Source organism: Procambarus clarkii, unplaced genomic scaffold (assembly GCF_040958095.1).
Source record: "Procambarus clarkii isolate CNS0578487 unplaced genomic scaffold, FALCON_Pclarkii_2.0 HiC_scaffold_1878, whole genome shotgun sequence".
NCBI lineage: Eukaryota > Metazoa > Arthropoda > Malacostraca > Decapoda > Cambaridae > Procambarus > Procambarus clarkii.
Window position 1 is genome coordinate 1 of NW_027190901.1, and position 23,388 is coordinate 23,388.

Sequence of the window (23,388 nt, forward strand, 5' to 3'; positions counted from 1 at the left end):
ATATATTATATATATATATATATATATATATATATATATATATATTATATCTCTATCTTATTATATATATATATATATATATATATATATATATATATATATACATATATATATACATATATATATATATATATATATATATATATATATATATACATGGGTGAGGTGATATGGTACCAAAGTTTTGGGTAAGGTGATTGACATTTACACAAGATAAAACACGAACCAATGGGAATAAAAACATAAGAATGGAAGTAACTGCAGAAGGCCTATTGGCCCATAACACAAGCACTTCCTCTTGATGCTTCTATATTGGTTCAGAGTCTTGAAGCTATAATAATAATAATATATATATATATATATATATATATATATATTATATATATATATATATATATTATATATATATATATATATATATATACACACAAAACTAAATAGTCTTGTTAGACAAATTGCCCCTATTAGAGGCAAGTTGACTAACAAGCCGAATGACTGGCAATTGTTTTGAATTTGAGTTAAATCTAACATAGAAATGTAATCAAACCTAACCTAACCTATGCTAACCCAAGCTAAGCTAACCTAACCTAACCTAAGCTAACCCAAGCTAAGCTAAGCTAACCTACCTACCTAAGCTAAGCTAACCTAACCTAACCCAGCAATTCATGATCTTAATATAATACTGTTAATTGGATAAACCAATTTGGAAAGAAATGTTCGAAAATAACAAAATTAACTGTGCTTGTTAGGAAAATTGGGCCTTGCATACTTGTCCCAATAGTGTGGTTCTCGCTTTTAGGTACGACATAAACGTATACCTAAGTTGAGAGAGAAAAAGATTCTCACTCAAACATGCATATCGATTGCCAGTCCTGAATTCTGGGTAGATATTCGTGTCCTCCCTTTTCATTTACCATCATTTGGATACTATCAAAACAGCTCTGAGAAGGATAAAATGAATAAAACGGGTAGCTCACTCATGTAAAAAGGAAGAGTTGGGAAAGATCTCTCTCTCTCTCTCTCCCCCTCACACCCCCCCCCCCCCCCACCAATGATCCTGCTCTGCTAGTATATAACGTAACAAACCTTCCCCCCCCCCCCCCCCAATCAGAGTCCCTTTAAGCATGCGAGGATAAAAAATAGATTTCATAAGACCCAATGTGCTAGCTGATATCAAAACAATTTATGTTATCGTCTATTAAGCCCTTCAGTAAAAAAGTATAGGGACCTAATTAGGTCCCGTTTTGAGGTGGTGGTGGGTGGAATCGATGGATTAGCCAAGCTCTTATCCGCCGAATCCGTAGAGGGTACGACCCTGGCGCTTCAGAGCGTACACCACGTCCATGGCAGTGACGGTCTTCCTCTTGGCGTGTTCCGTGTAGGTTACAGCATCACGGATGACGTTCTCGAGGAACACCTTCAGGACGCCACGGGTCTCTTCGTAGATGAGACCCGAAATACGCTTGACGCCGCCACGACGAGCTAAGCGACGAATAGCGGGCTTGGTGATGCCCTGGATGTTGTCACGTAGCACCTTACGATGACGCTTGGCGCCACCCTTTCCGAGTCCCTTGCCTCCCTTGCCGCGTCCAGTCATGGTGTTGTAGTTGTGTGAATCGAATTGACGAATGCCCGCACGATTTCCCGACTATATCCCATCAAGCGGACGTACTAGTAGCATTGCAACTCCTGCCTGCCCTTACTTTACGCTTGTGGTCGAATAGACACGGCTTTCTCACAACGCTTTCAAAACTGCAGTTGCCTACTCGTCTGTTTCACGTCCCTGTGAAATGACTTTTGCACAAATCCAAAAAATAGAGCAAAATCAGCGATAATAGTGATTGAGGTGAGCCGCCTGTTGGCTGCAGCCAGAGGAAGGAGGGGAGGGGCAACGGGGTGACGTAGGCGAGTCGAGCAGCCAATGGCGCTCGAGCAAGCGCCTCGAGACGGCGTATATAAGCAAAAATTTTTCGGCGCCGGCCATCACAAACCACAGTTGTTCACCATGGCTCGCACCAAGCAGACTGCTCGCAAGTCCACGGGAGGCAAGGCTCCTCGTAAGCAGCTGGCCACCAAGGCAGCACGCAAGTCTGCTCCTGCCACAGGGGGTGTGAAGAAGCCTCACCGTTACAGGCCCGGAACGGTCGCCCTGCGTGAGATCCGTCGTTACCAGAAGAGCACCGAGTTGCTCATCAGGAAACTTCCCTTCCAGCGTCTGGTGCGCGAGATTGCCCAGGACTTCAAGACCGATCTTCGCTTCCAGTCGTCTGCCGTCATGGCTTTACAGGAGGCATCCGAGGCTTACCTGGTCGGTCTCTTCGAGGACACTAACCTCTGTGCCATCCACGCCAAGCGTGTCACCATCATGCCAAAGGACATTCAGCTTGCTCGCCGTATCCGTGGAGAGCGTGCATAAGCTAAATCGACCACCCTAGTATACACCAAACTCGGCCCTTCTCAGGGCCAAAATATCCTTCTAAGGAGATTTCAGACATTCCTAGCATCAGTCATATGAATTAACCTTCATCTACACATATAATAAATAAATAAATAAATAAATAAACAAATACACTAATTTAGGTGTCATACATACACGTGATATCAATAAATCAAGTCATTTGTAGTACAACCTGTTCTCTTACAAACAAAACGCCGTCGCTTTTCGCTCTTATGCACTGTCAAGGATCACCCACCCCCCCCACCCCCCCAAAATAAAAATTGTCATACTGTACTAGAAATAAAAGCAGCTTGTATAAGTGACATACTGTCCAGTCCTGTTTTATTCTGTTTTCGGTCCTCTGGCTTAATCTGTTAAGTTAGGAGATGACATTTTAAATTAACCGTTTTCTTGACATTTTCAAACCTAAGAGGGTGGCCTGCATAGTAATCCTAATGTGGAACATAACAATGAATCTCTAATCTCTAGAAAAAAGATACCGAGTGCTTATATGTGTTGAGAGAGAGGAGAGAGAGAGAGAGAGAGAGAGAGAGAGAGAGAGAGAGAGAGAGAGAGAGAGAGAGAGAGAGAGAGAGAGAGAGAGAGACACAGACAGACAGACAGACAGACAGACAGACAGACAGACAAGACAGACAGACAGACAGACAGACAGACAGACAGACAGACAGACAGACAGACAGAGACTGAGAGAGAGAAACACACACAGACAGTTTCATAAATATTCTCATTTTATAGCTATTTGCTTTCAGTGACAGAGGTTTTTGTTATAATAGTATTGGTGTCTAACACTCACAATCTCTTTAGAAATTAAAGTGTGGCTCCAATGGAGCCGAGTTTGTTGGTTTGAGGCCAAGCCACCACCACAGGGCAGTAAGTAAGCCGTTTACTTGGAGGAGGTGTACTTGGTGACGGCCTTAGTGCCCTCAGAGACGGCGTGCTTGGCCAGTTCTCCGGGCAACAGGAGCCTTACAGCCGTCTGGATCTCCCGACTGGTAATGGTGGAACGCTTGTTGTAGTGGGCCAGGCGAGAAGCCTCGGCGGCGATGCGCTCGAAGATGTCGTTCACGAACGAGTTCATGATCGACATGGCTTTGGAAGAGATACCAGTGTCGGGGTGGACCTGCTTCAGCACTTTGTAGATGTAGATGCTGTAGCTCTCCTTCCTCCTGCGCTTCTTTTTCTTATCGCCCTTGGCAATGGCCTTCTGGGCCTTTCCGGCCTTCTTGGCAGCCTTTCCAGATGCCTTGGGTGGCATGATGATGCTCGTGCTGGCTGGCGTTGCGATACAATAATGAACTTTTGCGCGAGTCGAGCTTTCCTTTTATATCCCGCTCGCGACTCAGCTCAGAGCGGGTCGCGTGGCGGAGCGCGCTGATTGGTCAGTGGCGGACTCCCTTGATCCTGAGCGGGGTATATAACACGAAGCTCGATCTGCGGGCCGGCATTAAAACACCACAAACCCACAACAGCAGCAGCAATGTCAGGACGCGGCAAGGGAGGCAAAGTGAAGGGCAAGTCAAAGTCTCGCTCCAGCAGGGCCGGACTTCAGTTCCCCGTGGGCAGAATTCACCGTCTGCTGCGTAAGGGCAACTACGCCGAACGCGTCGGTGCTGGCGCTCCTGTCTACCTGGCAGCCGTCATGGAATACCTCGCTGCCGAAGTTCTCGAGCTCGCCGGTAACGCCGCACGTGACAACAAGAAGACCCGTATCATCCCACGTCACTTGCAGTTGGCCATCCGCAACGACGAAGAACTCAACAAACTTCTGTCTGGCGTAACCATTGCACAGGGAGGTGTTCTTCCAAACATTCAGGCAGTTCTTTTGCCAAAGAAGACAGAGAAGAAGTAAGCACTTCTGCCACCCACCGCGACAAATACCATAACCAGGCTCCATCCGGAGCCACACACACTTTAATAGAGAGATTCAAGTAGACAATCAACTTTCAAACATTAATAATAACATTTATATTGATTTCATTTGGAATGTGTACATAACAAACAAACAAAACAAAATTATAGGGGATATTCAGCATCACTTGGAATATTAACCAATCATATAAATCCAATATATATTTTATATTTTACTTTAAGCGAGGAATTCATATTCTATCCATTTTTAATCATACAAATGAACAAAAGCAATTCTTCACTAGACGTAATGAATGAATAAATGATCAAGGTTTTAATGTGTTTCATGAATATATATATATATATATATATATATATATATATATATATATATATATATATATATATATATATATATATATATATATATTAATACTTGTGAACCAGAATATGTTTGAGCAGCAGCGATCGTGCCTGCCATTGGCCGAAGTGCAACAATTCAAATAATTTAAAGGGCCTGCTCGGGTATATAAGAGAGGCTGGGAGACTGGGGCCGGTGGTGGGTGATGGGTGATGAGTGATGGTGTGGTGTGGTGTGGTGTTGTTAAGAGTTGATTTACGGCCAGCCAGCCAGCCAGCCAGCCAGCCAGCTGCAGCCAAGGCAGGGCAGGGCAAGGCAAGGCAAGGCAAGGCAAGGCAAGGCAAGGCAAGGCAAGGCAAGGCAAGGCAAGGCAAGGCAAGGCAGGCAGGCAGGCAGGCAGGCAGGCAGCCAGGCAGCCAGGCAGCCAGACAGGCAGGCAGGCAGGCAGGCAGGCAGGCAGGCAGGCAGGCAGGCAGGCAGGCAGGCAGGCAGGCAGGCAGGCAGGCAGGCAGGCAGCCAGGCAGGCAGGCAGGCAGGCAGGCAGGCAGGCAGGCAGGCAGGCAGGCAGGCAGGCAGCCAGGCAGCCAGCCAGCCAGCCAGCCAGCCAGCCAGCCAGCCAGCCAGCCAGCCAGCCAGCCAGCCAGCCAGCCAGCCACTCCCACTTTGTATTTATATGCATTCAATTTATATTCAAACATTATATATGTTAAGGGCCTTGTTTTAGTGTTTATTTTAAAAATGACAAACATCGAGTCATTTTACCAGTCCTTTAGCGTTAACGGTGATGCATTTTAAAACTGAACATAAATCGCCTTTTCTGGATATATCAAATATCGAATCCGCTTAATGTGCCTACAATTCAATCATTCAAAAAATACATAATTTACATCAAGCCTTTTCATAGAACAGACAATAAGATTTGTACATGCAAAAAAAAAAAAAAATCCTTTAAGTTATCAATACAATGTGAGAAAACTTTACTTTTATAACTAAAGTTGCACAATTATACCAACTCTATGGTGGCTGGGTTGTAAGGTGTGTGGCTGGTGTTTTGGAAGTCGCGAGTTCAAACGACCCAATGGGAATAATACTTTTTTTTTTTTGCCATACAATCTTCCTAATACTATTATGTAGGTTTGTGTGTGTTTTTTTATTCATTCTTTGGTTTTATAGATGACATACATATTGACTCCTTTTACCGGTCCTTAATTAGGCTCTGGGGAAGCAATGGTGGTGGTGGTGGTGGTGGTGGTGGTGCATTTAAAACTAAACCAAAAATCACCAGTTCTGGACGCGTCAAATATCATATCCGCTTAATGTGTCTACAACCTAATTACTTAAAACTACACTATTTAATTCATTCATATCATGTGCATATTGGTCATTATGCTCATACAACCGACATCAAAATTTATTTTCATTATTAGAATCATACATTTCATCAAGTAATACAGATACAAAGAGATTTTCTTTCTGAGAAGACCGTTAGTATTGGCTTGCAGGCAGGCAGGCAGGCAGGCATTTGAGGGTTATTATTTCGCCTGTTGATTGGGGGGAGGGTTGATGTGTTAGGGGGTTTTCGGTTAGATGTGGTGGTGGTGATTGGTGGTGGTGATTGGTGGTGATTGGTGGTGATTGGTGGTGGTGGTGGTGGTGGTGGTGGTAGTAGGTGGGAGTTGGGGGTGGGGGGGGGGGGGGGGGAGGGAAGGGGAGGGGAATGATGGTCTGTGGATTCCTTCTCCGTACCCTTTACATATAAGCAAAAATATGCCTTCTTGTGGGTATAGAAACATTAACACAAATTATATCAGTAACTGATATTGTAGCCTTTTAAACAGAAAAGATTTGTACATACAAATACTTTTTAATTATCATTTATTTGTGGAAATGGCATTTACGTCATTAAATTGATACCTCAGCATCAAGCTAGTGTCCTGCAGCAGTGGTCCAGTGGTAAAGTGTATATAAGTGATGCGTATTCTTGGAGTTGCGAGTTCAAACCCGGATTAAGCTATATATATATATATATACAACATGTTTTGTTTTGGTTGTTTGTTTTTGTATAAAGCCTCACACAATATCTATATTAAGCGAGTTTGTTTTAAACATGACATACATATTAATTCATTTTACCAGGCCTTATTCCACACAACTCCGTGAATTTCCCGTGGAGCCAGCCATTCAAACAAAAACAAACGAAACAAAACAAAACAAAACAAAAAACATTATTGCCAACAGCATTTGGTGTTCCCAGGCGGTCACCCATCCAAGTACTAACCAAACCCAACGTTGCTTAACTTCGCTGATCGGACGAGAAGCGGTGTTCTCAACGTGGTATGGCCGTTGGCATGAGACTGCCTACACATTGTGGCTAATAACCAACTCTTTTAAGTCATCGCGGCAGGATACGGACCTGCTTGTGGTGTCTTAATGGTAATTGTATCCTAACATATTTTTGTCTCCTTGGCATGGATATTTAACATCGTTTATTCAGTCTTGGGTTTATGTTCTTTCGCCATTTACAGACATTTTACATCTACCTACTTCCTCAGCCTGCCCTGCCAATTTCTAATGAATTTGTGGATTTTCTTTTGTAATACAAACATGTGTGTGCTCATCTGCTCTTCAGTTTTTATGATATTTGTCTCATCTGTCCTGCTTTATGATACTTTTACAAAGAACATGAACAAATGCTTCTATTTTAGAGAAGATATGGGATCCAGGTTTCGGAGCCGTAAAACCAACCGTCGTGATTGGTGGACGAGTTGCCAGGTTGCAGCTTCTGTACCGTGCCGGCACATAAATAGGTTCGGCTCAAGCGGCGGCAGCATCATTCCCCCGTGACTGTCTGAGCGTCTCTCATCACCTTGGTTGGTTCATCATCATCATGGTAGAAGCAAAGCCTACCAAGAAGGCTGCGGCTGCTGCTGCTGTGGTGGCCACCACCAGGAAACCTCGCGTCCAGGTTGCTCACCCGAAAACTAGTCAAATGGTTCTAGCCGCGGTCGCAGCACTCAAAGACCGTAAGGGCTCGTCTCTACAAGCAATCAAGAAGTACGTTGTTGCCAACAACAAAGTCGAGGCTGCCAAGATCGCCATTTACATCCGAAGATTTCTCAAGAAAGCAGTGGCTGACGGCATTCTTGTTCAGACCAAGGGAAGTGGAGCTAGTGGATCATTCAAGCTGGCCGTAGCAGAGAAGAGGGCCGTTCTAACTCCCAAGAAAGCCACCACAACCAAGAAACCATCTACAGCAGCAAAGAAGGCCGTGGTAACTCCCAAGAAAGCCGCCACAAGCAACAAACCACCTACAGCCTTGAAAAAGAAGCAGCAGCAGCAGCAGCAGCTTGTTGTTGGGAACAAAAAGCCCAAAATAAAGAGAGCTTCAAAATCTCCCAAACCACCCAAGGCAAAGAAAGCTGTCAAAAAAACAACAAAGGCAAAATAAACGACGACATGCAAGCAGCATGAATACACATGACAATAAACATCCAGGCCTCCCCCCTCAGTGGAGGGGCCTCATATGATTCCAAAAAAGAGTTTAGTTTTGTAGACAAATAAATCATTACTTTTGGGGTAGATTTACTCTGTATATATATATATATATATATATATATATATATATATATATATATATATATATATATATATATATATATATATATACATCTATATTATATATATATATATATATATATATATATATATATATATATATATATATATATATATAATATACATCTATATTATATATATATATATACATATATATATATATATATATTATATATATATATATATATATATATATATATATATACATGGGTGAGGTGATATGGTACCAAAGTTTTGGGTAAGGTGATTGACATTTACACAAGATAAAACACGAACCAATGGGAATAAAAACATAAGAATGGAAGTAACTGCAGAAGGCCTATTGGCCCATAACACAAGCACTTCCTCTTGATGCTTCTATATTGGTTCAGAGTCTTGAAGCTATAATAATAATAATATATATATATATATATATATATATATATATATATATATATATATATATATATATATATATATATATATATATATACACACAAAACTAAATAGTCTTGTTAGACAAATTGCCCCTATTAGAGGCAAGTTGACTAACAAGCCGAATGACTGGCAATTGTTTTGAATTTGAGTTAAATCTAACATAGAAATGTAATCAAACCTAACCTAACCTATGCTAACCCAAGCTAAGCTAACCTAACCTAACCTAAGCTAACCCAAGCTAAGCTAAGCTAACCTAACCTAACCTAAGCTAAGCTAACCTAACCTAACCCAGCAATTCATGATCTTAATATAATACTGTTAATTGGATAAACCAATTTGGAAAGAAATGTTCGAAAATAACAAAATTAACTGTGCTTGTTAGGAAAATTGGGCCTTGCATACTTGTCCCAATAGTGTGGTTCTCGCTTTTAGGTACGACATAAACGTATACCTAAGTTGAGAGAGAAAAAGATTCTCACTCAAACATGCATATCGATTGCCAGTCCTGAATTCTGGGTAGATATTCGTGTCCTCCCTTTTCATTTACCATCATTTGGATACTATCAAAACAGCTCTGAGAAGGATAAAATGAATAAAACGGGTAGCTCACTCATGTAAAAAGGAAGAGTTGGGAAAGATCTCTCTCTCTCTCTCTCCCCCTCACACCCCCCCCCCCCCCCACCAATGATCCTGCTCTGCTAGTATATAACGTAACAAACCTTCCCCCCCCCCCCCCCCAATCAGAGTCCCTTTAAGCATGCGAGGATAAAAAATAGATTTCATAAGACCCAATGTGCTAGCTGATATCAAAACAATTTATGTTATCGTCTATTAAGCCCTTCAGTAAAAAAGTATAGGGACCTAATTAGGTCCCGTTTTGAGGTGGTGGTGGGTGGAATCGATGGATTAGCCAAGCTCTTATCCGCCGAATCCGTAGAGGGTACGACCCTGGCGCTTCAGAGCGTACACCACGTCCATGGCAGTGACGGTCTTCCTCTTGGCGTGTTCCGTGTAGGTTACAGCATCACGGATGACGTTCTCGAGGAACACCTTCAGGACGCCACGGGTCTCTTCGTAGATGAGACCCGAAATACGCTTGACGCCGCCACGACGAGCTAAGCGACGAATAGCGGGCTTGGTGATGCCCTGGATGTTGTCACGTAGCACCTTACGATGACGCTTGGCGCCACCCTTTCCGAGTCCCTTGCCTCCCTTGCCGCGTCCAGTCATGGTGTTGTAGTTGTGTGAATCGAATTGACGAATGCCCGCACGATTTCCCGACTATATCCCATCAAGCGGACGTACTAGTAGCATTGCAACTCCTGCCTGCCCTTACTTTACGCTTGTGGTCGAATAGACACGGCTTTCTCACAACGCTTTCAAAACTGCAGTTGCCTACTCGTCTGTTTCACGTCCCTGTGAAATGACTTTTGCACAAATCCAAAAAATAGAGCAAAATCAGCGATAATAGTGATTGAGGTGAGCCGCCTGTTGGCTGCAGCCAGAGGAAGGAGGGGAGGGGCAACGGGGTGACGTAGGCGAGTCGAGCAGCCAATGGCGCTCGAGCAAGCGCCTCGAGACGGCGTATATAAGCAAAAATTTTTCGGCGCCGGCCATCACAAACCACAGTTGTTCACCATGGCTCGCACCAAGCAGACTGCTCGCAAGTCCACGGGAGGCAAGGCTCCTCGTAAGCAGCTGGCCACCAAGGCAGCACGCAAGTCTGCTCCTGCCACAGGGGGTGTGAAGAAGCCTCACCGTTACAGGCCCGGAACGGTCGCCCTGCGTGAGATCCGTCGTTACCAGAAGAGCACCGAGTTGCTCATCAGGAAACTTCCCTTCCAGCGTCTGGTGCGCGAGATTGCCCAGGACTTCAAGACCGATCTTCGCTTCCAGTCGTCTGCCGTCATGGCTTTACAGGAGGCATCCGAGGCTTACCTGGTCGGTCTCTTCGAGGACACTAACCTCTGTGCCATCCACGCCAAGCGTGTCACCATCATGCCAAAGGACATTCAGCTTGCTCGCCGTATCCGTGGAGAGCGTGCATAAGCTAAATCGACCACCCTAGTATACACCAAACTCGGCCCTTCTCAGGGCCAAAATATCCTTCTAAGGAGATTTCAGACATTCCTAGCATCAGTCATATGAATTAACCTTCATCTACACATATAATAAATAAATAAATAAATAAATAAACAAATACACTAATTTAGGTGTCATACATACACGTGATATCAATAAATCAAGTCATTTGTAGTACAACCTGTTCTCTTACAAACAAAACGCCGTCGCTTTTCGCTCTTATGCACTGTCAAGGATCACCCACCCCCCCCACCCCCCCAAAATAAAAATTGTCATACTGTACTAGAAATAAAAGCAGCTTGTATAAGTGACATACTGTCCAGTCCTGTTTTATTCTGTTTTCGGTCCTCTGGCTTAATCTGTTAAGTTAGGAGATGACATTTTAAATTAACCGTTTTCTTGACATTTTCAAACCTAAGAGGGTGGCCTGCATAGTAATCCTAATGTGGAACATAACAATGAATCTCTAATCTCTAGAAAAAAGATACCGAGTGCTTATATGTGTTGAGAGAGAGAGAGAGAGAGAGAGAGAGAGAGAGAGAGAGAGAGAGAGAGAGAGAGAGAGAGAGAGAGAGAGAGAGAGAGAGAGAGAGAGAGAGAGACACAGACAGACAGACAGACAGACAGACAGACAGACAGACAAGACAGACAGACAGACAGACAGACAGACAGACAGACAGACAGACAGACAGACAGAGACTGAGAGAGAGAAACACACACAGACAGTTTCATAAATATTCTCATTTTATAGCTATTTGCTTTCAGTGACAGAGGTTTTTGTTATAATAGTATTGGTGTCTAACACTCACAATCTCTTTAGAAATTAAAGTGTGGCTCCAATGGAGCCGAGTTTGTTGGTTTGAGGCCAAGCCACCACCACAGGGCAGTAAGTAAGCCGTTTACTTGGAGGAGGTGTACTTGGTGACGGCCTTAGTGCCCTCAGAGACGGCGTGCTTGGCCAGTTCTCCGGGCAACAGGAGCCTTACAGCCGTCTGGATCTCCCGACTGGTAATGGTGGAACGCTTGTTGTAGTGGGCCAGGCGAGAAGCCTCGGCGGCGATGCGCTCGAAGATGTCGTTCACGAACGAGTTCATGATCGACATGGCTTTGGAAGAGATACCAGTGTCGGGGTGGACCTGCTTCAGCACTTTGTAGATGTAGATGCTGTAGCTCTCCTTCCTCCTGCGCTTCTTTTTCTTATCGCCCTTGGCAATGGCCTTCTGGGCCTTTCCGGCCTTCTTGGCAGCCTTTCCAGATGCCTTGGGTGGCATGATGATGCTCGTGCTGGCTGGCGTTGCGATACAATAATGAACTTTTGCGCGAGTCGAGCTTTCCTTTTATATCCCGCTCGCGACTCAGCTCAGAGCGGGTCGCGTGGCGGAGCGCGCTGATTGGTCAGTGGCGGACTCCCTTGATCCTGAGCGGGGTATATAACACGAAGCTCGATCTGCGGGCCGGCATTAAAACACCACAAACCCACAACAGCAGCAGCAATGTCAGGACGCGGCAAGGGAGGCAAAGTGAAGGGCAAGTCAAAGTCTCGCTCCAGCAGGGCCGGACTTCAGTTCCCCGTGGGCAGAATTCACCGTCTGCTGCGTAAGGGCAACTACGCCGAACGCGTCGGTGCTGGCGCTCCTGTCTACCTGGCAGCCGTCATGGAATACCTCGCTGCCGAAGTTCTCGAGCTCGCCGGTAACGCCGCACGTGACAACAAGAAGACCCGTATCATCCCACGTCACTTGCAGTTGGCCATCCGCAACGACGAAGAACTCAACAAACTTCTGTCTGGCGTAACCATTGCACAGGGAGGTGTTCTTCCAAACATTCAGGCAGTTCTTTTGCCAAAGAAGACAGAGAAGAAGTAAGCACTTCTGCCACCCACCGCGACAAATACCATAACCAGGCTCCATCCGGAGCCACACACACTTTAATAGAGAGATTCAAGTAGACAATCAACTTTCAAACATTAATAATAACATTTATATTGATTTCATTTGGAATGTGTACATAACAAACAAACAAAACAAAATTATAGGGGATATTCAGCATCACTTGGAATATTAACCAATCATATAAATCCAATATATATTTTATATTTTACTTTAAGCGAGGAATTCATATTCTATCCATTTTTAATCATACAAATGAACAAAAGCAATTCTTCACTAGACGTAATGAATGAATAAATGATCAAGGTTTTAATGTGTTTCATGAATATATATATATATATATATATATATATATATATATATATATATATATATATATATATATATATATATATATATATATATATATTAATACTTGTGAACCAGAATATGTTTGAGCAGCAGCGATCGTGCCTGCCATTGGCCGAAGTGCAACAATTCAAATAATTTAAAGGGCCTGCTCGGGTATATAAGAGAGGCTGGGAGACTGGGGCCGGTGGTGGGTGATGGGTGATGAGTGATGGTGTGGTGTGGTGTGGTGTTGTTAAGAGTTGATTTACGGCCAGCCAGCCAGCCAGCCAGCCAGCCAGCTGCAGCCAAGGCAGGGCAGGGCAAGGCAAGGCAAGGCAAGGCAAGGCAAGGCAAGGCAACAAGGCAAGGCAAGGCAAGGCAAGGCAAGGCAAGGCAGGCAGGCAGGCAGGCAGGCAGGCAGCCAGGCAGCCAGGCAGCCAGACAGGCAGGCAGGCAGGCAGGCAGGCAGGCAGGCAGGCAGGCAGGCAGGCAGGCAGGCAGGCAGGCAGGCAGGCAGCCAGGCAGGCAGGCAGGCAGGCAGGCAGGCAGGCAGGCAGGCAGGCAGGCAGGCAGGCAGCCAGGCAGCCAGCCAGCCAGCCAGCCAGCCAGCCAGCCAGCCAGCCAGCCAGCCAGCCAGCCAGCCAGCCAGCCAGCCACTCCCACTTTGTATTTATATGCATTCAATTTATATTCAAACATTATATATGTTAAGGGCCTTGTTTTAGTGTTTATTTTAAAAATGACAAACATCGAGTCATTTTACCAGTCCTTTAGCGTTAACGGTGATGCATTTTAAAACTGAACATAAATCGCCTTTTCTGGATATATCAAATATCGAATCCGCTTAATGTGCCTACAATTCAATCATTCAAAAAATACATAATTTACATCAAGCCTTTTCATAGAACAGACAATAAGATTTGTACATGCAAAAAAAAAAAAAAATCCTTTAAGTTATCAATACAATGTGAGAAAACTTTACTTTTATAACTAAAGTTGCACAATTATACCAACTCTATGGTGGCTGGGTTGTAAGGTGTGTGGCTGGTGTTTTGGAAGTCGCGAGTTCAAACGACCCAATGGGAATAATACTTTTTTTTTTTTGCCATACAATCTTCCTAATACTATTATGTAGGTTTGTGTGTGTTTTTTTTTCATTCTTTGGTTTTATAGATGACATACATATTGACTCCTTTTACCGGTCCTTAATTAGGCTCTGGGGAAGCAATGGTGGTGGTGGTGGTGGTGGTGGTGGTGCATTTAAAACTAAACCAAAAATCACCAGTTCTGGACGCGTCAAATATCATATCCGCTTAATGTGTCTACAACCTAATTACTTAAAACTACACTATTTAATTCATTCATATCATGTGCATATTGGTCATTATGCTCATACAACCGACATCAAAATTTATTTTCATTATTAGAATCATACATTTCATCAAGTAATACAGATACAAAGAGATTTTCTTTCTGAGAAGACCGTTAGTATTGGCTTGCAGGCAGGCAGGCAGGCAGGCATTTGAGGGTTATTATTTCGCCTGTTGATTGGGGGGAGGGTTGATGTGTTAGGGGGTTTTCGGTTAGATGTGGTGGTGGTGATTGGTGGTGGTGATTGGTGGTGATTGGTGGTGATTGGTGGTGGTGGTGGTGGTGGTGGTGGTAGTAGGTGGGAGTTGGGGGTGGGGGGGGGGGGGGGGGGGGGGAGGGAAGGGGAGGGGAATGATGGTCTGTGGATTCCTTCTCCGTACCCTTTACATATAAGCAAAAATATGCCTTCTTGTGGGTATAGAAACATTAACACAAATTATATCAGTAACTGATATTGTAGCCTTTTAAACAGAAAAGATTTGTACATACAAATACTTTTTAATTATCATTTATTTGTGGAAATGGCATTTACGTCATTAAATTGATACCTCAGCATCAAGCTAGTGTCCTGCAGCAGTGGTCCAGTGGTAAAGTGTATATAAGTGATGCGTATTCTTGGAGTTGCGAGTTCAAACCCGGATTAAGCTATATATATATATATATATACAACATGTTTTGTTTTGGTTGTTTGTTTTTGTATAAAGCCTCACACAATATCTATATTAAGCGAGTTTGTTTTAAACATGACATACATATTAATTCATTTTACCAGGCCTTATTCCACACAACTCCGTGAATTTCCCGTGGAGCCAGCCATTCAAACAAAAACAAACGAAACAAAACAAAACAAAACAAAAAACATTATTGCCAACAGCATTTGGTGTTCCCAGGCGGTCACCCATCCAAGTACTAACCAAACCCAACGTTGCTTAACTTCGCTGATCGGACGAGAAGCGGTGTTCTCAACGTGGTATGGCCGTTGGCATGAGACTGCCTACACATTGTGGCTAATAACCAACTCTTTTAAGTCATCGCGGCAGGATACGGACCTGCTTGTGGTGTCTTAATGGTAATTGTATCCTAACATATTTTTGTCTCCTTGGCATGGATATTTAACATCGTTTATTCAGTCTTGGGTTTATGTTCTTTCGCCATTTACAGACATTTTACATCTACCTACTTCCTCAGCCTGCCCTGCCAATTTCTAATGAATTTGTGGATTTTCTTTTGTAATACAAACATGTGTGTGCTCATCTGCTCTTCAGTTTTTATGATATTTGTCTCATCTGTCCTGCTTTATGATACTTTTACAAAGAACATGAACAAATGCTTCTATTTTAGAGAAGATATGGGATCCAGGTTTCGGAGCCGTAAAACCAACCGTCGTGATTGGTGGACGAGTTGCCAGGTTGCAGCTTCTGTACCGTGCCGGCACATAAATAGGTTCGGCTCAAGCGGCGGCAGCATCATTCCCCCGTGACTGTCTGAGCGTCTCTCATCACCTTGGTTGGTTCATCATCATCATGGTAGAAGCAAAGCCTACCAAGAAGGCTGCGGCTGCTGCTGCTGTGGTGGCCACCACCAGGAAACCTCGCGTCCAGGTTGCTCACCCGAAAACTAGTCAAATGGTTCTAGCCGCGGTCGCAGCACTCAAAGACCGTAAGGGCTCGTCTCTACAAGCAATCAAGAAGTACGTTGTTGCCAACAACAAAGTCGAGGCTGCCAAGATCGCCATTTACATCCGAAGATTTCTCAAGAAAGCAGTGGCTGACGGCATTCTTGTTCAGACCAAGGGAAGTGGAGCTAGTGGATCATTCAAGCTGGCCGTAGCAGAGAAGAGGGCCGTTCTAACTCCCAAGAAAGCCACCACAACCAAGAAACCATCTACAGCAGCAAAGAAGGCCGTGGTAACTCCCAAGAAAGCCGCCACAAGCAACAAACCACCTACAGCCTTGAAAAAGAAGCAGCAGCAGCAGCAGCAGCTTGTTGTTGGGAACAAAAAGCCCAAAATAAAGAGAGCTTCAAAATCTCCCAAACCACCCAAGGCAAAGAAAGCTGTCAAAAAAACAACAAAGGCAAAATAAACGACGACATGCAAGCAGCATGAATACACATGACAATAAACATCCAGGCCTCCCCCCTCAGTGGAGGGGCCTCATATGATTCCAAAAAAGAGTTTAGTTTTGTAGACAAATAAATCATTACTTTTGGGGTAGATTTACTCTGTATATTATATATATATATATATATATATATATATATATATATATATATATATATATATATATATATATATATAATATACATCTATATTATATATTATATATATATATATATATTATATATATAATATATTATATATATATAATATACATCTATATTATATATATATATATAATATACATATATATATATATATATATATATATATATATATATATATATATATATATATATATATATATACATGGGTGAGGTGATATGGTACCAAAGTTTTGGGTAAGGTGATTGACATTTACACAAGATAAAACACGAACCAATGGGAATAAAAACATAAGAATGGAAGTAACTGCAGAAGGCCTATTGGCCCATAACACAAGCACTTCCTCTTGATGCTTCTATATTGGTTCAGAGTCTTGAAGCTATAATAATAATAATATATATATATATATATATATATATATATATATATATATATATATATATATATATATATATATATATATATATATATATATACACACAAAACTAAATAGTCTTGTTAGACAAATTGCCCCTATTAGAGGCAAGTTGACTAACAAGCCGAATGACTGGCAATTGTTTTGAATTTGAGTTAAATCTAACATAGAAATGTAATCAAACCTAACCTAACCTATGCTAACCCAAGCTAAGCTAACCTAACCTAACCTAAGCTAACCCAAGCTAAGCTAAGCTAACCTAACCTAACCTAAGCTAAGCTAACCTAACCTAACCCAGCAATTCATGATCTTAATATAATACTGTTAAATGGATAAACCAATTTGGAAAGAAATGTTCGAAAATAACAAAATTAACTGTGCTTGTTAGGAAAATTGGGCCTTGCATACTTGTCCCAATAGTGTGGTTCTCGCTTTTAGGTACGACATAAACGTATACCTAAGTTGAGAGAGAAAAAGATTCTCACTCAAACATGCATATCGATTGCCAGTCCTGAATTCTGGGTAGATATTCGTGTCCTCCCTTTTCATTTACCATCATTTGGATACTATCAAAACAGCTCTGAGAAGGATAAAATGAATAAAACGGGTAGCTCACTCATGTAAAAAGGAAGAGTTGGGAAAGATCTCTCTCTCTCTCTCTCCCCCTCACACCCCCCCCCCCCCACCAATGATCCTGCTCTGCTAGTATATAACGTAACAAACCTTCCCCCCCCCCCCCCCCAATCAGAGTCCCTTTAAGCATGCGAGGATAAAAAATAGATTTCATAAGACCCAATGTGCTAGCTGATATCAAAACAATTTATGTTATCGTCTATTAAGCCCTTCAGTAAAAAAGTATAGGGACCTAATTAGGTCCCGTTTTGAGGTGGTGGTGGGTGGAATCGATGGATTAGCCAAGCTCTTATCCGCCGAATCCGTAGAGGGTACGACCCTGGCGCTTCAGAGCGTACACCACGTCCATGGCAGTGACGGTCTTCCTCTTGGCGTGTTCCGTGTAGGTTACAGCATCACGGATGACGTTCTCGAGGAACACCTTCAGGACGCCACGGGTCTCTTCGTAGATGAGACCCGAAATACGCTTGACGCCGCCACGACGAGCTAAGCGACGAATAGCGGGCTTGGTGATGCCCTGGATGTTGTCACGTAGCACCTTACGATGACGCTTGGCGCCACCCTTTCCGAGTCCCTTGCCTCCCTTGCCGCGTCCAGTCATGGTGTTGTAGTTGTGTGAATCGAATTGACGAATGCCCGCACGATTTCCCGACTATATCCCATCAAGCGGACGTACTAGTAGCATTGCAACTCCTGCCTGCCCTTACTTTACGCTTGTGGTCGAATAGACACGGCTTTCTCACAACGCTTTCAAAACTGCAGTTGCCTACTCGTCTGTTTCACGTCCCTGTGAAATGACTTTTGCACAAATCCAAAAAATAGAGCAAAATCAGCGATAATAGTGATTGAGGTGAGCCGCCTGTTGGCTGCAGCCAGAGGAAGGAGGGGAGGGGCAACGGGGTGACGTAGGCGAGTCGAGCAGCCAATGGCGCTCGAGCAAGCGCCTCGAGACGGCGTATATAAGCAAAAATTTTTCGGCGCCGGCCATCACAAACCACAGTTGTTCACCATGGCTCGCACCAAGCAGACTGCTCGCAAGTCCACGGGAGGCAAGGCTCCTCGTAAGCAGCTGGCCACCAAGGCAGCACGCAAGTCTGCTCCTGCCACAGGGGGTGTGAAGAAGCCTCACCGTTACAGGCCCGGAACGGTCGCCCTGCGTGAGATCCGTCGTTACCAGAAGAGCACCGAGTTGCTCATCAGGAAACTTCCCTTCCAGCGTCTGGTGCGCGAGATTGCCCAGGACTTCAAGACCGATCTTCGCTTCCAGTCGTCTGCCGTCATGGCTTTACAGGAGGCATCCGAGGCTTACCTGGTCGGTCTCTTCGAGGACACTAACCTCTGTGCCATCCACGCCAAGCGTGTCACCATCATGCCAAAGGACATTCAGCTTGCTCGCCGTATCCGTGGAGAGCGTGCATAAGCTAAATCGACCACCCTAGTATACACCAAACTCGGCCCTTCTCAGGGCCAAAATATCCTTCTAAGGAGATTTCAGACATTCCTAGCATCAGTCATATGAATTAACCTTCATCTACACATATAATAAATAAATAAATAAATAAATAAACAAATACACTAATTTAGGTGTCATACATACACGTGATATCAATAAATCAAGTCATTTGTAGTACAACCTGTTCTCTTACAAACAAAACGCCGTCGCTTTTCGCTCTTATGCACTGTCAAGGATCACCCACCCCCCCCACCCCCCCAAAATAAAAATTGTCATACTGTACTAGAAATAAAAGCAGCTTGTATAAGTGACATACTGTCCAGTCCTGTTTTATTCTGTTTTCGGTCCTCTGGCTTAATCTGTTAAGTTAGGAGATGACATTTTAAATTAACCGTTTTCTTGACATTTTCAAACCTAAGAGGGTGGCCTGCATAGTAATCCTAATGTGGAACATAACAATGAATCTCTAATCTCTAGAAAAAAGATACCGAGTGCTTATATGTGTTGAGAGAGAGAGAGAGAGAGAGAGAGAGAGAGAGAGAGAGAGAGAGAGAGAGAGAGAGAGAGAGAGAGAGAGAGAGAGAGAGAGAGAGAGAGACACAGACAGACAGACAGACAGACAGACAGACAGACAGACAAGACAGACAGACAGACAGACAGACAGACAGACAGACAGACAGACAGACAGAGACTGAGAGAGAGAAACACACACAGACAGTTTCATAAATATTCTCATTTTATAGCTATTTGCTTTCAGTGACAGAGGTTTTTGTTATAATAGTATTGGTGTCTAACACTCACAATCTCTTTAGAAATTAAAGTGTGGCTCCAATGGAGCCGAGTTTGTTGGTTTGAGGCCAAGCCACCACCACAGGGCAGTAAGTAAGCCGTTTACTTGGAGGAGGTGTACTTGGTGACGGCCTTAGTGCCCTCAGAGACGGCGTGCTTGGCCAGTTCTCCGGGCAACAGGAGCCTTACAGCCGTCTGGATCTCCCGACTGGTAATGGTGGAACGCTTGTTGTAGTGGGCCAGGCGAGAAGCCTCGGCGGCGATGCGCTCGAAGATGTCGTTCACGAACGAGTTCATGATCGACATGGCTTTGGAAGAGATACCAGTGTCGGGGTGGACCTGCTTCAGCACTTTGTAGATGTAGATGCTGTAGCTCTCCTTCCTCCTGCGCTTCTTTTTCTTATCGCCCTTGGCAATGGCCTTCTGGGCCTTTCCGGCCTTCTTGGCAGCCTTTCCAGATGCCTTGGGTGGCATGATGATGCTCGTGCTGGCTGGCGTTGCGATACAATAATGAACTTTTGCGCGAGTCGAGCTTTCCTTTTATATCCCGCTCGCGACTCAGCTCAGAGCGGGTCGCGTGGCGGAGCGCGCTGATTGGTCAGTGGCGGACTCCCTTGATCCTGAGCGGGGTATATAACACGAAGCTCGATCTGCGGGCCGGCATTAAAACACCACAAACCCACAACAGCAGCAGCAATGTCAGGACGCGGCAAGGGAGGCAAAGTGAAGGGCAAGTCAAAGTCTCGCTCCAGCAGGGCCGGACTTCAGTTCCCCGTGGGCAGAATTCACCGTCTGCTGCGTAAGGGCAACTACGCCGAACGCGTCGGTGCTGGCGCTCCTGTCTACCTGGCAGCCGTCATGGAATACCTCGCTGCCGAAGTTCTCGAGCTCGCCGGTAACGCCGCACGTGACAACAAGAAGACCCGTATCATCCCACGTCACTTGCAGTTGGCCATCCGCAACGACGAAGAACTCAACAAACTTCTGTCTGGCGTAACCATTGCACAGGGAGGTGTTCTTCCAAACATTCAGGCAGTTCTTTTGCCAAAGAAGACAGAGAAGAAGTAAGCACTTCTGCCACCCACCGCGACAAATACCATAACCAGGCTCCATCCGGAGCCACACACACTTTAATAGAGAGATTCAAGTAGACAATCAACTTTCAAACATTAATAATAACATTTATATTGATTTCATTTGGAATGTGTACATAACAAACAAACAAAACAAAATTATAGGGGATATTCAGCATCACTTGGAATATTAACCAATCATATAAATCCAATATATATTTTATATTTTACTTTAAGCGAGGAATTCATATTCTATCCATTTTTAATCATACAAATGAACAAAAGCAATTCTTCACTAGACGTAATGAATGAATAAATGATCAAGGTTTTAATGTGTTTCATGAATATATATATATATATATATATATATATATATATATATATATATATATATATATATATATATATATATATATATATATATATATATATTAATACTTGTGAACCAGAATATGTTTGAGCAGCAGCGATCGTGCCTGCCATTGGCCGAAGTGCAACAATTCAAATAATTTAAAGGGCCTGCTCGGGTATATAAGAGAGGCTGGGAGACTGGGGCCGGTGGTGGGTGATGGGTGATGAGTGATGGTGTGGTGTGGTGTGGTGTTGTTAAGAGTTGATTTACGGCCAGCCAGCCAGCCAGCCAGCCAGCCAGCTGCAGCCAAGGCAGGGCAGGGCAAGGCAAGGCAAGGCAAGGCAAGGCAAGGCAAGGCAAGGCAAGGCAAGGCAAGGCAAGGCAAGGCAAGGCAGGCAGGCAGGCAGGCAGGCAGCCAGGCAGCCAGGCAGCCAGACAGGCAGGCAGGCAGGCAGGCAGGCAGGCAGGCAGGCAGGCAGGCAGGCAGGCAGGCACAGGCAGGCAGGCAGGCAGGCAGGCAGCCAGGCAGGCAGGCAGGCAGGCAGGCAGGCAGGCAGGCAGGCAGGCAGGCAGGCAGGCAGCCAGGCAGCCAGCCAGCCAGCCAGCCAGCCAGCCAGCCAGCCAGCCAGCCAGCCAGCCAGCCAGCCAGCCAGCCAGCCACTCCCACTTTGTATTTATATGCATTCAATTTATATTCAAACATTATATATGTTAAGGGCCTTGTTTTAGTGTTTATTTTAAAAATGACAAACATCGAGTCATTTTACCAGTCCTTTAGCGTTAACGGTGATGCATTTTAAAACTGAACATAAATCGCCTTTTCTGGATATATCAAATATCGAATCCGCTTAATGTGCCTACAATTCAATCATTCAAAAAATACATAATTTACATCAAGCCTTTTCATAGAACAGACAATAAGATTTGTACATGCAAAAAAAAAAAAAAACCTTTAAGTTATCAATACAATGTGAGAAAACTTTACTTTTATAACTAAAGTTGCACAATTATACCAACTCTATGGTGGCTGGGTTGTAAGGTGTGTGGCTGGTGTTTTGGAAGTCGCGAGTTCAAACGACCCAATGGGAATAATACTTTTTTTTTTTTGCCATACAATCTTCCTAATACTATTATGTAGGTTTGTGTGTGTTTTTTTATTCATTCTTTGGTTTTATAGATGACATACATATTGACTCCTTTTACCGGTCCTTAATTAGGCTCTGGGGAAGCAATGGTGGTGGTGTGTGGTGGTGGTGGTGCATTTAAAACTAAACCAAAAATCACCAGTTCTGGACGCGTCAAATATCATATCCGCTTAATGTGTCTACAACCTAATTACTTAAAACTACACTATTTAATTCATTCATATCATGTGCATATTGGTCATTATGCTCATACAACCGACATCAAAATTTATTTTCATTATTAGAATCATACATTTCATCAAGTAATACAGATACAAAGAGATTTTCTTTCTGAGAAGACCGTTAGTATTGGCTTGCAGGCAGGCAGGCAGGCAGGCATTTGAGGGTTATTATTTCGCCTGTTGATTGGGGGGAGGGTTGATGTGTTAGGGGGTTTTCGGTTAGATGTGGTGGTGGTGATTGGTGGTGGTGATTGGTGGTGATTGGTGGTGATTGGTGGTGGTGGTGGTGGTGGTGGTGGTAGTAGGTGGGAGTTGGGGGTGGGGGGGGGGGGGGGGGGGGAGGGGGGAGGGGAATGATGGTCTGTGGATTCCTTCTCCGTACCCTTTACATATAAGCAAAAATATGCCTTCTTGTGGGTATAGAAACATTAACACAAATTATATCAGTAACTGATATTGTAGCCTTTTAAACAGAAAAGATTTGTACATACAAATACTTTTTAATTATCATTTATTTGTGGAAATGGCATTTACGTCATTAAATTGATACCTCAGCATCAAGCTAGTGTCCTGCAGCAGTGGTCCAGTGGTAAAGTGTATATAAGTGATGCGTATTCTTGGAGTTGCGAGTTCAAACCCGGATTAAGCTATATATATATATATATACAACATG

The 23,388-nt window shown here is 43.8% G+C and overlaps 2 non-coding genes across 2 annotated transcripts; both read right to left on the bottom strand.

Annotated features, from left to right (window-relative positions):
* Positions 1-6,896: 6,896 nt before the first annotated feature.
* Positions 6,897-7,015, bottom strand: LOC138362478 (5S ribosomal RNA). Its single transcript, XR_011227701.1, has one exon. It is a non-coding gene; the product is annotated as a 5S ribosomal RNA (ribosomal RNA).
* An 8,221-nt stretch (positions 7,016-15,236) lies between these two features.
* On the bottom strand, positions 15,237-15,355 carry LOC138362479 (5S ribosomal RNA). Its single transcript, XR_011227702.1, has one exon. It is a non-coding gene; the product is annotated as a 5S ribosomal RNA (ribosomal RNA).
* Between the last annotated feature and the right edge of the window lie 8,033 nt (positions 15,356-23,388).